The 13,998-nt window shown below is 40.9% G+C and overlaps 1 protein-coding gene across 7 annotated transcripts in view; it reads left to right on the top strand.

The window, feature by feature from the left end:
- dyl (transmembrane protein dusky-like) overlaps positions 1 to 13,998 on the top strand; it is a 61,954-nt gene that overhangs the window by 11,256 nt on the left and 36,700 nt on the right. For 3 of the 7 annotated variants that reach the window (XM_076618487.1, XM_076618491.1, XM_076618490.1), the window contains exon 2: positions 1,072 to 13,933. The exons of 2 other annotated variants lie outside the window; for them this stretch is intronic. The gene's annotated coding sequence lies outside the window, so the exon portion shown is untranslated. The remainder of the gene's footprint in view (positions 1 to 1,071; positions 13,934 to 13,998) is intronic. 2 more of the 7 variants (XM_076618489.1, XM_076618488.1) reach the window with 2 other exon arrangements.

Below are 13,998 nucleotides of genomic sequence, written 5' to 3'. Positions count from 1 at the left end.
AACTTTCTGATATAAGAACGAGTACAAATAAACCGTCCAACTATTTTCGATAGATATAAGAAAATATCAGATCGTACTGATAACGTAATCGTTTCAATAGCAATAGTTGTCCCGGTTTTAAACGGACGGAATTAAGGATTAATGGTAAGAACGGCTGAACAAATGGAAAGAAACGATAAAACATTCGGAATAATTCGATCTTCATCGACGATATCTTGCTTTTTCTTTTCCAATTAACCGGTTACACTGATTTTTGCCTCGTTAGCCAATTTGATTTGCCCGTAGGAAGATAGGTAGTCCTCGTAGCTACGTCCACGCGTTTTCTTTCCACGTAACCGCAAGTCTTTGAGTAAATCATGTTTAATCTTGCCGAGCTAATGGAACGAGAGGTGTGAATTTGAAATGCTCGACTGCGGTGACCCCGGTATAATTGAGGAAAGGGAGGCATGGAAATACTCGCGGGATCGTCGATAGGTCACATAGTTTTCGGATGACGAACGTGTGTAGTCGATATGCGTTTAATCGTACACGACGTCGTTACAAAAATTCAAATTTCTAGCGAATAGAAGAATGGAAAAGAATCGTATTTAATTTTCGTACTGTCGAATTTGTCTAATTACACGAAAATATACGAAAAAATTCGTCTACTTGTCTCTAATTAACCGGTACTACGTGAATGTCATAATATGGTACAACGATGTGGCGATATTCGACGTAGCCACGGTATATTCGTTCGTATACGATTCCTTTTGCGAGTTCCCTTTTCAGAGATCAGCCTCGTTGTTGAAAACGCGAACAAATCGAAAACCGTAATCTCCGTAATCGATTATATTTCGATGACCGACGTTGATACGCGACGTCGGACGGACACAGACCGTCGAAGAGAGAACGAAGCTTTCAAATATTTCAACGCGATTACGTTTCTCCTTTTCCTCGCCGCGGACCAGTTCCAACCAGCGTAATCGCGACATTTGCTCGTAGAGTAGCTCCATTCCATGTAAAACTTGGATCGATCATCTCGCAGAGACGCGTTATGCACGATCACGTTGTTACCTAGATTTTTCGTTTCAGGCTTCCAAGGAACGACGACTCTGTTCGTAAGCGGATCACCGACGACAGCCGTCGTTTTATTTCCGACCGAGCGGGAGACAGGCTATACGTCGTTCGTAGCCAGACAGAGCATCGACAGAGTGGAATCGGCCTGTGCGAGGTAGCGATGGGCTGAAATAAGTTGTAAGCAGGTTCGAACATCGGCCGACTATTCCAGCCTTCTATAAGTATTCCGAAGAAAGGAGGCAATACTTTCCAGCAGATTCGAACACGGAAGGGAGAAATTGAACTTTAAAAATGAAAAAAAAAAAAAAAAAAAAAAGAACTACTCCCAAGTAGATGGATCCAACGCCGTCTTACCATAGAGGATAGATACTCCGTTCTGTTAAAATCACTTTTCTCAAAAGGTAACACGATTCCGTCCGTCCGACGATCGATTACATCGTCGGTCTTGCAAAGTTGCAAAGGCGCAAACAGGACGCATGTATAGCGTTTTTCTGATTCTCATAACTCGACTGGTATTCGTAAGAGTATCGATCGAGTTCTAATGTCAGAGTACATAGCGGAGTAAGAGGAGTAAGGAGGAGCGCGCGGGTGGAAAACAGCCCGCGAAGATGGAATACCTGGCGAGTACGGCGAACGAACCGTTACGCGTCGTTACGGGTAGCGAAGCGAAACTTGCAGTCGGATTTGTAAATTACGTATTGAACTTGATCCCATCGACACGGTGGAAGCTGGTACACGGTGGAAGCACCGCGAATCAGCGTGCCTCGGGAGTATGGACCTTGCGAGCGGTCAAAGTCGTGGCCTACTTCGCTTCCTGCCTTCGAAACTTTCTCCTCGTGGCGTCGCGTCGTTGGTGCGTTCACGGCTGCCACGGCTAAGGCTCTTTCGATTCTTCTCTGTCCCTCTTGCTTCTTCTTCGTTTGCTTCTTCTCTTCGGCTTCCGGTTCTCTTCCTCTTTTCGGCATCGGCACGACGGCGCGCTCGTTTTCCTAAACGCGCAACAACTCATCCTCCTCGACCGGACGCGTCCTCGCTGTGTCAAGCGAGATGTCGTTGCGCGTAATTATTTCATGCCGCGTTCGTCATTCTTGTTCGTGGTAATCCGGATGATTGCTTGGCTGGCTTGCGCGTAAGTAATGGCCACTAATAATCCTTAATTACAGCGTGCTCGTACACCGTGCGTTCCCCCGCCCCCCCCCCGTCAGATTTAGTAATCGCGTTGTTTGCATTATTTACGAGACACTCCGAAATTACATGCCGCGCATCGAACGTACATTTTTCGCCGATATTTTTCTTCTGCACGCGCACCACGCGCGACGAACGTTTTCCACCAGTCGCGAGATAAATGTGTCACGGGGAAATACGATTTCGAGCAAACTTTGATCGTTATTCCTTCGATCTACCGCCGTTACTACGATCGACATAGGATAGGATAGAGGAAGCGTCTCTATCGCTTTTAACGATTTTTTTATCTTTTCCATCTCGCGGAGCCAGCAACGCTATCGTTCTTATTATCATAATAGTCGATAATATTTAAAAACGACGATAGAATAACATTTTGTATATTTATGCTAGATCTACCGAAAAGTACTGCCGAACTCCGAGTAAAAGTAAAATTTATTACGCCGATTGTTTATGCTCCGTTTATGCCACCTTGTTCGTTTCTATAAAATTAGTCGTTTTTCCTTCCAATAAATAAATCTTTCGTTTACATTTCTGCAATTTTGAATAACTGCGATTGAGAATTTTCGACAGCCCTTGGCTGTTCTAAGGCTGTTACAGTTTGAATCGCATTCGCATTAATTTTCCATCGCATCTATCGCATGCACTCGTTGCATGGTTCGAACGATTCATCGTGGACGTTGGTGTATTACGTTTAAAACTAAGTAAAATCGAAATGGTAAATGAAATTTGGTAAGCAGATTTCTCGAAAACTTGCGCGTATCCTCTCGTGTTTATCGGAATCGTGAACGTATTTTTCCTACCACTGGTTTAAAACGTCACGGCTACGAGAGATTTTCTGAATGCACGTACGTGTAGGATGTGCAACTAAAAGTATTATTTGGGACGTTCCATTGGCCGAGTATCCATCGCATCCGAGTATGGGCCACGATCCATAAACCGTGTATACGAACCGTGCACGGCACGCGTTATTTACGTTTTGAAAAATTCTAAGATGCTCCTTCGACGGCTAAAACTCGTACTGCTGTTTCAAGTTTTACTATCTTTCCATCTGTCTATATTTCCTAGGAAACGAGAAAGCTGCAGATCCCGTGCAAACGTCCTAAAGATGGCAAGGATAATCGCGTTACCGAGAGTATAGAAACCACGTTAAATAGGATAATCGAAAGTTAAATAGGATTAAATAGGATTAAATAGGATTTATGCGACACAGGATACAAGAACAGAGACTGGAATTTTTTCATCCGCTCTACTACTTTCGTTTGTTGCTCCTTTTACGTTTGCGCTCGACTTTCTCCATTCGTTAGACGTTTTGCCACGGTATCGTGTCCAAATTACTTTTTACGGTCCTTGAAACGCGACCGTGTTCTTTTTCAGCACGCTTCTTCCATTCCTCCTTCTTACGGTCCTTCGTTCTCAGCTATGCATCGAAATTCATTTTCGTATCTTGTTCGGCACGAGAGCCCGCCGATTGCCATGTTCTGATTACTCGAGGAATCAGAGCGTCCTCCTCGCCGGCCGCAGTAGATTAAATTTTTAGCGAGTCACTACCATCGCCGGGCTATTGCGATTCATCGCAACGTTCCTGCAATTAGCCACCGGTGAATGGATTCGCGGCATTCTTAAGAATTTAGCGGCGGGAAAAACAGCGGCTTGGTAACGTCTTCGAAGATGGTCTTGCGTGGAGAACCGGCCGAGCAGAAATCTCATGAAAATTCGATATTCACGCAGCAACGTCCGCTACGGTACCATCCGTTCGCCATGTATCGCGAAACACCGAGCGTAACTCGTCAACGAGAATTGCTCGAACTTGCGTTTGCAAAAGTTGCATCGATATAGAAAATTATAATCGCCATAAATACGACGGTTACGCGTTGTCCCTCGTACTACTAACGGTTAATGTTTCTACTTGTCGACGATCGTGCCTTTCGGCCGATTCGGATTATCGAATTCCACTGAAATTACGCGACTATCGTGATTATAAAAGCGAATTTCAAGAATTTGCTTGTTGTTGTTTGGCAGTAGTCGCTGGAAGGACTATTTTATATACCGTGAAGTGGAACGCGTAATCGCTATAGTGCAACTACCAGTTTCTTATAGTTTTAATTTATTTTTGTTGTACGTATACAGAAAGTATTTGAATACTATTAATACGCGTTATAAGTATTATATACGAAACTTTCTGAAATTTCATTACCACCGTAACGAGATGAAACCGATTATATCGAGCTAATTTGAAATCGACGCGAACACGCATACCTATAGAAATTATTCTACAAACTATTCACTACGAACATGTGCCTAATATAAAATTAGTACGGAGCAGAAATAACAATTGTAAAGCTAATATCCTAATGGTAAATGATCGAGTGGTCAAATTTTTCGGTGATTTTTGCAAAATGTACGATATTCACGTACGTTGCATATTTTTAGATTCGATGAAATTTCAAAATGTTTCGCCTGGTAAGCGTTGAAATACTTTCGTGAGCCACTCTAGACTACAAAATCCTCGATTAATCGTTTGCTCGCTAATTTCGACGAAATCACCTATTTTTGGATCAGCAGTGCGCGTGCACTTGGATTTTGAAACGGGATCGCCGAGTTACGAACGATTGGAATGCCAACGGGTTCGAACGCTTCTCTCGACAATTTCGAAAAGGTGGAAAGATATTCGCGAAGCAGGCATCGACAGCGGTCTCGGCGTAGTCGCTGCCGCGTCGCTCTCCGATCGTGCATAAACTTTCGCGCATAAATAAAATTACATCTGTCGGCGGACGATCGAGCCGTGGTGCGTCGCGTAGTCTACAAACGGGTCTAACGACCGGCGAGTTTACGCCGCGTGAGTCACTGATCGTATCCTGTTTACGTATCTTGCAGCGCGTCGATCGATTCCGGATGCGGCCTCGCGAAAGCAGCCGAGAAGTCGATACTATTTTGCTTGACGCGGCCGCGACGTAACTCGAATTCCACACGGAGAAAAGCGCGCCTCTATTGTTGGTGAATGTGCGACCGCTTGGTAGCGATGTGCTCGAGTATGCAGCAAGTAGGTTCGAACATTGATCGATTGATTACGTTCGAACCGGCGATAAGTGTATCTCGAAAAAGAAGGAAGCGGTGTCTTCACATCAGAATCGTTTTTAAGCTATCGCTTAGTCGGCTACTAGTGAAATCGACACTGTCTTACGATACAGGAAGGGACAAATTGCCCCGATATCAAATAGTTTAACAACCGATACTATCTTAACGATCGTCGTTCGATGAAGTTGCATCGTGCGAAAGAGAACGCCGCTACCGACTATTCTATATATAACTAACTGTTCTTCCCCTAAAGACAGGAAATTTCGATCTTTCTTTTCATTCGATTGAAATTTTAGCTCGGTTTCGTCTTTTCTTCCGACTTTAAATTTCGAATAGTAATAAACTACTTGTCGCAATTAGATATTAAACGATAATCTTTATGGGCTTTCGAAAGATCGATGAAACGAAGTAACAAATCCTTTCGACTCTTTCTTTTCCGCTACTTTCTAAACATTGTTATTTTCTTTGATCGTTCGAGAAGCAACTCTAACCTTTCAAGCATTCTCTTGGATGAAAAGCGCAGAAACCTTTTCTATTTCTGTAACCGTTAAACACCGTAAAATGATAAAACGACGTACGATCGTATGAATTATAGCTGGCTTTTGGCAAAGATCGATAACCGTTCCCGTAACGTCCGTCGATGTGCCTCTCGTTTAAAGATACGGAACGTAAATTGGTCGTAAATTGTTAAAAATAGGATCGAAAATGTGGAGAAGGTCGTGTTTTATCTGGAATTTGGAATTTGAATTTACGACGAAACGGGTTTTTACTTTATATTCTCGTATTTCTGGTAAAAATAATAGTTGCATCGATATTTAGGAGAGTTGGCTGACGTGAAAGTTATTAGGGCTTAAATATTATAACGGAGAATAACGCTTTACGGTGAAATAGAATATCTTCGCTTAACATTCACTCGTGGCGGTCGACACGCGTTACCGGCACGGCGTCACGGAAAAGAAGAACGAGGTTTCGCAGAAACGGAACGCACGAACCGCTTAAAACAATAGACCATCCATCGCATACCTCGAACGCGTCGATTGACCGCGTATTTTAAACATGCGTCCGACAATAGTAACGGTGGAAGAATGTTAATTGCAACGATACTTGCGGTGGATGCACGTAATATCGTTTTCGAGACTAGTAATAAACGGTAACAGATGGAAAAGAGGAAGCACGTTCGGCTCCGCGCTGATACCAAATCTTAGATAGCTTATATTTCGACTTATAACTATACTATATATGTGTTAAACTAACTTGATCGACATTCGTTTCAATTCGTTTGTCATTTTTCATTCAATTTTAACGTTCCTCGAACGTTGTACGAGATATTAAACCATTTCGTCAAATTCGAACGACGAATAAACACTTGTCTGTTCGATTTGAAATCCCCTCGATTTTAATTCTTCTTTGTTTCATTAAACATTCGCCAATGTTCTTTCTTTCGATAACGGATGTTTTCTTCCGAAAAAGGGTAACTTTACTTTTCTCTTTGTCGCACTCTCCGCTCTCGTCCGTTTCTTTTCACTGGCGAAGCAAAGCGAGTTGAAAGTTGTAGCTTAAAATCCACTTTTCCGGATAATTTACGATATTTAGGAAGTCGGAGGGAGATTGGCAAATTTATCGAGAAACAAACGCCGTTGTACTTTGTTCGAATATCAAAGGAGCGAAATGCGAGGAGATGTAACGATAATTACCGATGATTACCATCGTCGTCAGTTTCGCTATGCTTCGTATGGCGATATCGCAAACGGATATCGTCGATAACGCGACGAGAGAGAATAGCGACAAAGAGATCGAAGAAGCGTAGAAAACGCGTAAAACGGTTATAAGAAAGTCTCGAGTCTTCAACCACCGGAGAAACGTTTCAAACGGGCGTGAATAATAATTAGCCAACGGTGTCCGGTCTACCTCCTTAGGAGCTTCGAGCGAATAAATAATTAAACGTTAACGTAAAACTCGGCGACCGTGGCATTTTTATATCCGTTATTTAAAAGCGGACGTCGAGAAAGAAGCCGGATAACGTTTCGTTCTTACGGTTGAACGTATGCTTATAGATACGTGTAGTTTTAGAATTAGTCTCGTTGCGAAATAAAAGTGAAAATCCATATTTTCTCACCTTCGTCCCTTTTTATCGCAGCACTTTGTACGCGTTCGTCGTTTAAATATCGCGTGGATAGTTGTATCGTTTATGTTACGATACGATAGTGTAGTAACACAGCAGTACGCTGCTGTTGGTAAATGTGCAGACACTTTGCTCGATTTGTACCGGAAACACGCGAATATTACTAAAATACATGGAATCAATGGGAAACTGATAGTGAAAAGCAATATCCGATGCCTTCTGGTGGAGTCGGCCCATTTGCTAACTCGAAGTTGACGCTTTTAAAAGGACAAATTTTCCATACGGGACGATAAAGACAAGTAACGGTAACGCGACAAATATTTTCTAAAATTTTCTGTCAACTATGCCATTCGGTTTATTATACCGTCTCTCCGCGATAAACGAATTTATTTTGAACTCGTCGCATCGGCACTCGCGTACCATATAAACTTTTAAACGCTTAAATTACTCGATTAAAACTTTATCAACGGCCAGTTGAAATTCAAAATATACCATTTATTCAAGATTTATTAATCTGTTTCATGTATTATTTGACGAGCGAACGTTACAAGCATTTCTAGCTGTCGTAAAGCAATTTTTTCAATAGGAAAGATTTCTTATTGATATTCAGGTCAAATCGTACGATAGAGTTTCGAGATCGGACAAGTTCGGTCGGACAAGTACATTTTTGTTTATCTTTTCGCGTTTTTCAAGGTGTTTCCAAGGTGGAAATGAAGCGTCGTTGGAGTTTACCGTGAAAGGCGAGTTTGGTATGAAAAGCGAGTTATCGAGCTTCGTCTCGTATCACGTCCTTATTCTATTTGCGCCGAGAATCTCGTCGATTCCGGATGCATAGGATGCAGCCGGTGAAAGTGAGTTCAGGGGCGTAGCCTTGTGACGAGAGACGAAGGAACGGCGACGTTCGAGAGGACGAACGAGTCGAGGGACACGAAAGGAAAGCATGCGACCGAGTCTCCGCTAGTATATTCGTATATACCTTTATTTCAACGCATTTCTAGATACCTACAGATTTATTTAGCGACCTGAAAAGCTTTTCTAAAAGTAACTAATTTTTCTTTCGCGTGTAACGCATATTATTAATAAATTATTTGTATATTACGCGTCGACGAGGCACGATAAAAGATAAATTCTTCGCTTGCGTGCATCTAATAATTATAATTTGGTATTTTACGTTCGAACAAAACCGTACGTACGCTCCTTTAAAAATGGATAAAATTACATCTTTCGTTGAAAATATAGAAAGTGAAATATAAGGTTGTATAAATACAGATTAAAATAAAATAAATAAATATTTGGTAAGAATAAGGTTTTCTCGCACAAACGCGAGTATCGTGGCGGGCCGAAGAGATAAAGAGAGATTTTAATCGGAACGAATTGCCGAAAGAAATCGTCGCGTGACAACAATATCGGTTTTCGATAAAAGTTACATGTTGGTCTGTGCTGACGTTCCAGAGATATCGTAGTTACGGTATGCAAATACTTTAATGGAATACGTCATCTGCGACTAATCGATATACATACATATATTAAAAGCTATTACGCATATGAAATGCGTAACATCGATACGCCTGAAAATGCATTTTCATTCGTGCATTTCTATTTCTATTTCTGTTTCTTCCATTTTAGTTAAATTTTGAATTTTATATCTGCTTGCATTCTACAACACAGTCTCGAACACCTTTTATTTGTAATGCGGTAAAAGATTACAGCTTGAAACAACGAATTATCTCATCTGATTTATTATTTTCACTTTGCGAATACCACGGAGGAAGTAACTTTTCTTATTTCGGTTATTTTATTTCAGCCAAGTGGCTTCCACTTGACCGAGACAATGAATTGTTACAATGGTAGCACGCCGGCGCTCAAAGTTGTTCTTGCTTCGAACATTTTGTCAGAAAGACGTCTATTATATATTATATACTATATATTATATATTATATATAAAATCATAGGAGCAGATTGTCGCGATAGCGTGTTACATTCGATAGAATACTTTGTTCGTATTTGAATAGTTGGAGACGCTTACTCGGAATGATCTCGAAATGATCTCGAAATGATCTTCACGAACAAACAAGATAATATGTTATTCGAGCGATCAGTTTTCAAATATATTATTCGAATAACGTCGACGTAAGATAAACCATTGATTGCTGCTCGATGGATTAATCGTATACGTAGTTGGCTGTTCTATAGTACGTAAGCGGGCAAGCATATCGGTATAGTTAGAGGAATAACGGCGAGATCGAAAACAGCGTGGAACGTTGAGACGTTCGAAGAACGAAGAGACGCAAAAGAAGGACAAGAAGACTGAAATAGACGACGGTGATGCAAAGGAGAAATGGCATAGGGAGAGTGAGAGTAACTTGTCCCATTGAATCGATATTAATCTCCCTCCGTATTAGGTAGCGGAACTAACGGCATTGGTATGCAAGACAGTGTGGCCAACAAAAGTGAAAAACGAGAGTAAGCGAACCCCGGTCGCCGCTGTATCGTCGAGAACGATTTCAAAATTGCAGCAGCACGAGAAAGCAAGTAGCCGGAGGTCCGCCAGTGACTCATTGTCACGGGATTCGTTAACTCGCCAGGTGGGAGGCTGGTTGGAACAGAAAATTCACGCGTAGGTGGTGAAAGTGAGTGGTTCGGTGACTTAACGAGATCGTTTTCGCCCGATGCCCGATGCCAGATGCCTGATGCGTCGGTCGCCAGAACGTGGAGAATAGGAGCGATTTTTGAATGTCCGCTATCTTTTACAGTGAATATTTATTAGATTCGGACGCGTGAAAAAGATATTTTGATTGATTTTATTACTGGCAGACGCGTTAGAAAATGAATTATTGCGCAAGTTAAAAGTTTTGCGAATTACGCAAATCATCGCGGACGTTTTAGTCGGTTGGGATCCGGCACTACCGCGGCCTGGTGTCCGCTCCTGGGGATTTCCTCCACGTTAATAAAAAAAAAAAAGTTACGTATTTTCGTGGAATCAAGTACGAGTTCTATATTTGCGTACAATAGAACAATACGATTTTTACATCTCCACTTGGTACACTTTGCGCTCGAACTTTAACTTTTCAATCGTTAAAATATTCGAGTTACAAGTACGCGCTGTGTGATCTATTTCGCCAGCTGCGTGGCAACTTTATCGAGCAAACTTGAGCGCGTTTTGAACGCAATTGCGAAAGAAAGCATTCTTATTCCCGTAGAAAGTGCATTCTTCTTCTTCTTCTTCCTCTTCTTCTTCTTCTTCGACAGACCGGTGATCGGCTAAACGGCGGAGCTATTTTTTTTCTTCGTCGCGCAATGACGGTGATAAACGATCCTGCTCTCGCCCGGAGAAATCTTCGATCTATCATTCGCCTCCTTTTCTTTGATTTCCTATTCTTCGATGTTCGCGACGCTCGTATCGGAAAAGGTCGATCCTTGGTGCCTTTGCGAGTTACAGTCATAACGTATAGCATTATGACGAGACGTAAAGTGAAACGCGCGATCCTTATCTTCCTTCCGATGATACACGCTGTTACTACAACGGTGATGGAGAATATAGTTTCATGGTCGAAAGTGTAACGACTTTCAATTTTACGTGGTAATTGGCGAGCAAGTTACAATAGGCGAGAATTTATGAAATATTATACTAATAAGTAGCGATGGGCTTAAAGTATTGTACGTCGCAAGTATAGCGACTGTAAAACGTATTCCAAACTTGCAAACGTTTCCAACTGGGTTCACCGATAAGTTTCTTTACTTTTCCCTAGTACGTAATATACCTGTGTTTCGAAGAATATTATAATTTACACGAAGGAAAATTAAGGAAGACGGATGTGTGTGTGTGTATATATATATATATATAGATAGATAGATAGATGGATGATAGATTAATTCTTTTATTCATAATTTACTTTTTTTTTTAGAAGAAGAAACAGTACTTTAACGGTAGAAATAATGGAACTTTACGAGTATCTTATCAGAGATTAATCAAAAATCGCTCCTCTTAGGTATCGTTCATAGATAGTCGGAAGAGAAAACGGGTTAAAATAAACGTCCAAGTAGCTGGAAATCGCAGGATGATGCACGATGAATTTTAATACAACGTGGTTGGAAAGAGCGAAACTCGCGTTAAATCGAAGGATACGAATCTTTTAAAAATACATAACTGGTAAATGTAAGAAGCTTCGCGACGAACTAATAGCATAATGTTACGACGATCGATGTAGTACAAAGATGTTTCAAAGATGTAGTACATGTAAAATTACATAAAAAGGAAATTGGCGTTTTTTATATAAAAGTGTTAATTAATAAAAAGTATTAGTAAAATCGGCAATTTCCTTCGAAATATTGGAACTCTACGAAGCGAAGCTCGAACGTTGGATTTGATTCGGACTTGTAATTTCATGTTAAAGTTGGTCCCATCGCTACCAATAAGTAGTATAAGTTCTATATCGAGACTGAAAACAATCGAAATATCAGACAATGGAAGAAAGCGTTTCAGCAAGCGTGATAAAAATTTATTAGCTATCGAGGCTATATTCGTGATCACGCGTGTGATTTGTTTAGCAATCGGCTAATTGTTCCAGCGTCTTTCTCTGTTTCCTATACGATGACGCAGGTTTGTGTGTGTTACGCGTGAATTACGAATATCGTTACACAAAGGTAGCAGATTTCGCGGCCTCTCGTTCGTAGAACAAACGAAACGGGTTCCCTGATGCATCGCGTGCGATACTTTAGCTAGATTTGCACGTTGCTTTATCGGGCCGCGATTCGGGTTTGAAAGCCGCTTCGGTTGAAACGACTACTTGATCCTTTGCAACGAGTACGAAGAGTAGAGATAACGATCAATTTGTATTCTTTAAATACACTTTCGCCACTCTACGATAACGTCGACCGTGTTTTTTCCATATCGCTTAATTTTCTATAAATCTACGATCTTTGGTAGTTTTCAATACGAGATTTATCATTATTTATTTATGTTGGTTGATTCGACATAAAACTCGCGATATTTGGCACGTCAGACGACGAATTTGTTCCGTTAGTTTCTTTATTTTCTCGATCGTTCTCAAATTGCACGATGTTGTGTGTGTGTGCGCGCGTGTGTAGAAAATGATCGCGAACACAGAAAACGTCAAACTACTTTCTACCGTTCGCGATGCCCGGATACCGTTAAACGCTAATACCGATATAACGAAAATCGAGGGGCCCCTTTCGAAAGTTCTTTCAGTCGAAAATGAATATCGGTAAAGAAAGTTAAGACACGCCATTCCAAATATATCTGTTTACTTTGGCAACTTGTTAGGTTGTTTGTTGTCACCTTTAATTTCGAAGTAATGAAATATCGAAGTAATAAAATAACAATCGGAATGTGGTTATTATCGTTTATCGATACAATTTTTATTTACGATTCTGTAAATTAATCAGACTGGCAAAAGTAAGCAAGTGGCTGGGTATTTTTAAGCCACAACGTATAAATTTGTCGAGCACGTAGTAGTCGAAGTAGAACGATGATAAATACGCGGAAAATTCTTTCTCCCTTAAAATAGTCACAACTCGAGTTCGCTAACCATGCATCAAAGCTTTGTGTTTCGATAATTTATGCGTACATTTGCGACATCTCCTCGTAATTTGTACGGCAGTTTGCGAACGAATCGTCCATTTATTGGCACGCTAAACGTGTTAAAAGCGCAGCTTCTTCAGGCGCTATTCGAGGAATACGGCGCCGCTGGCGCTGATACGTCCAGGTTAAAACCGTTCTTTCAGCGATTAGCATATAGGCACACTGACACACTAAGGTCGCGTATCTACGTGCTTTCCTTTTTCTTTTTCCTTCTTTTTCTTTTTTTTGCTTTTTTCTTACGATACTTTTGGTACCAGACAACGTCCGAAGTAAAGAATTTTGGAGCACGCAGCGCGACGAGCAGTTTGGCAGAGTGGAATGACAAACAGGTAACCGATCGTGAGCGAGCGGTTGGATTTCCGATAAAACTACATTGGCTCGTGAAAATATTTGAACGTTTAGCATAGGAAACCTTTTGAGAATTATTGCGTTTACAGCGTCGTTCTTTTGTTCGATCGTCGTATCCTTATTGTCCTTTTAATATGTTAGATGACGCTAAAAACGGATCGTCGTCTTAAAATTCTATTCACGTTGTTTATCGTCTACCTTAAATATATCCGTTTGTTTGTGTCGAGACGCCGTTTCCTTCTTTCAAAGAACAAGTATCCTTATTATCCGCTCGAACGATTTCCGCGAGTTGATCGTCTTTTCCATTCTTATGCTACAGTTAGGCGTTTCTATCTACCGATCGACTATTTTGCCAATAATTTGTTATAATTATTATAATTTCTAACAAATATTTACAAATATTTACGATACGGTTATATTTTTTTCTCTACTTTCGAATTTCCGTAGTCGACCGGCATCGGTGCTGAGCAATTTATACGCTACTCTATAGTTTATATATATATATATACTAAAGAATATGTACACGTATGTATATCCGTTGACAGGTAATAATAATAACCTTAACGCCGATAGTCGGTATTTCCGAATAATATAAATTTCTATTGTAATT

The sequence above is a fragment of the Bombus vancouverensis genome, chromosome 5, assembly GCF_051014615.1.
Source record: "Bombus vancouverensis nearcticus chromosome 5, iyBomVanc1_principal, whole genome shotgun sequence".
Taxonomy (NCBI): Eukaryota; Metazoa; Arthropoda; class Insecta; order Hymenoptera; family Apidae; genus Bombus; species Bombus vancouverensis.
This window is presented reverse-complemented; position numbering and strand designations above follow the sequence as displayed.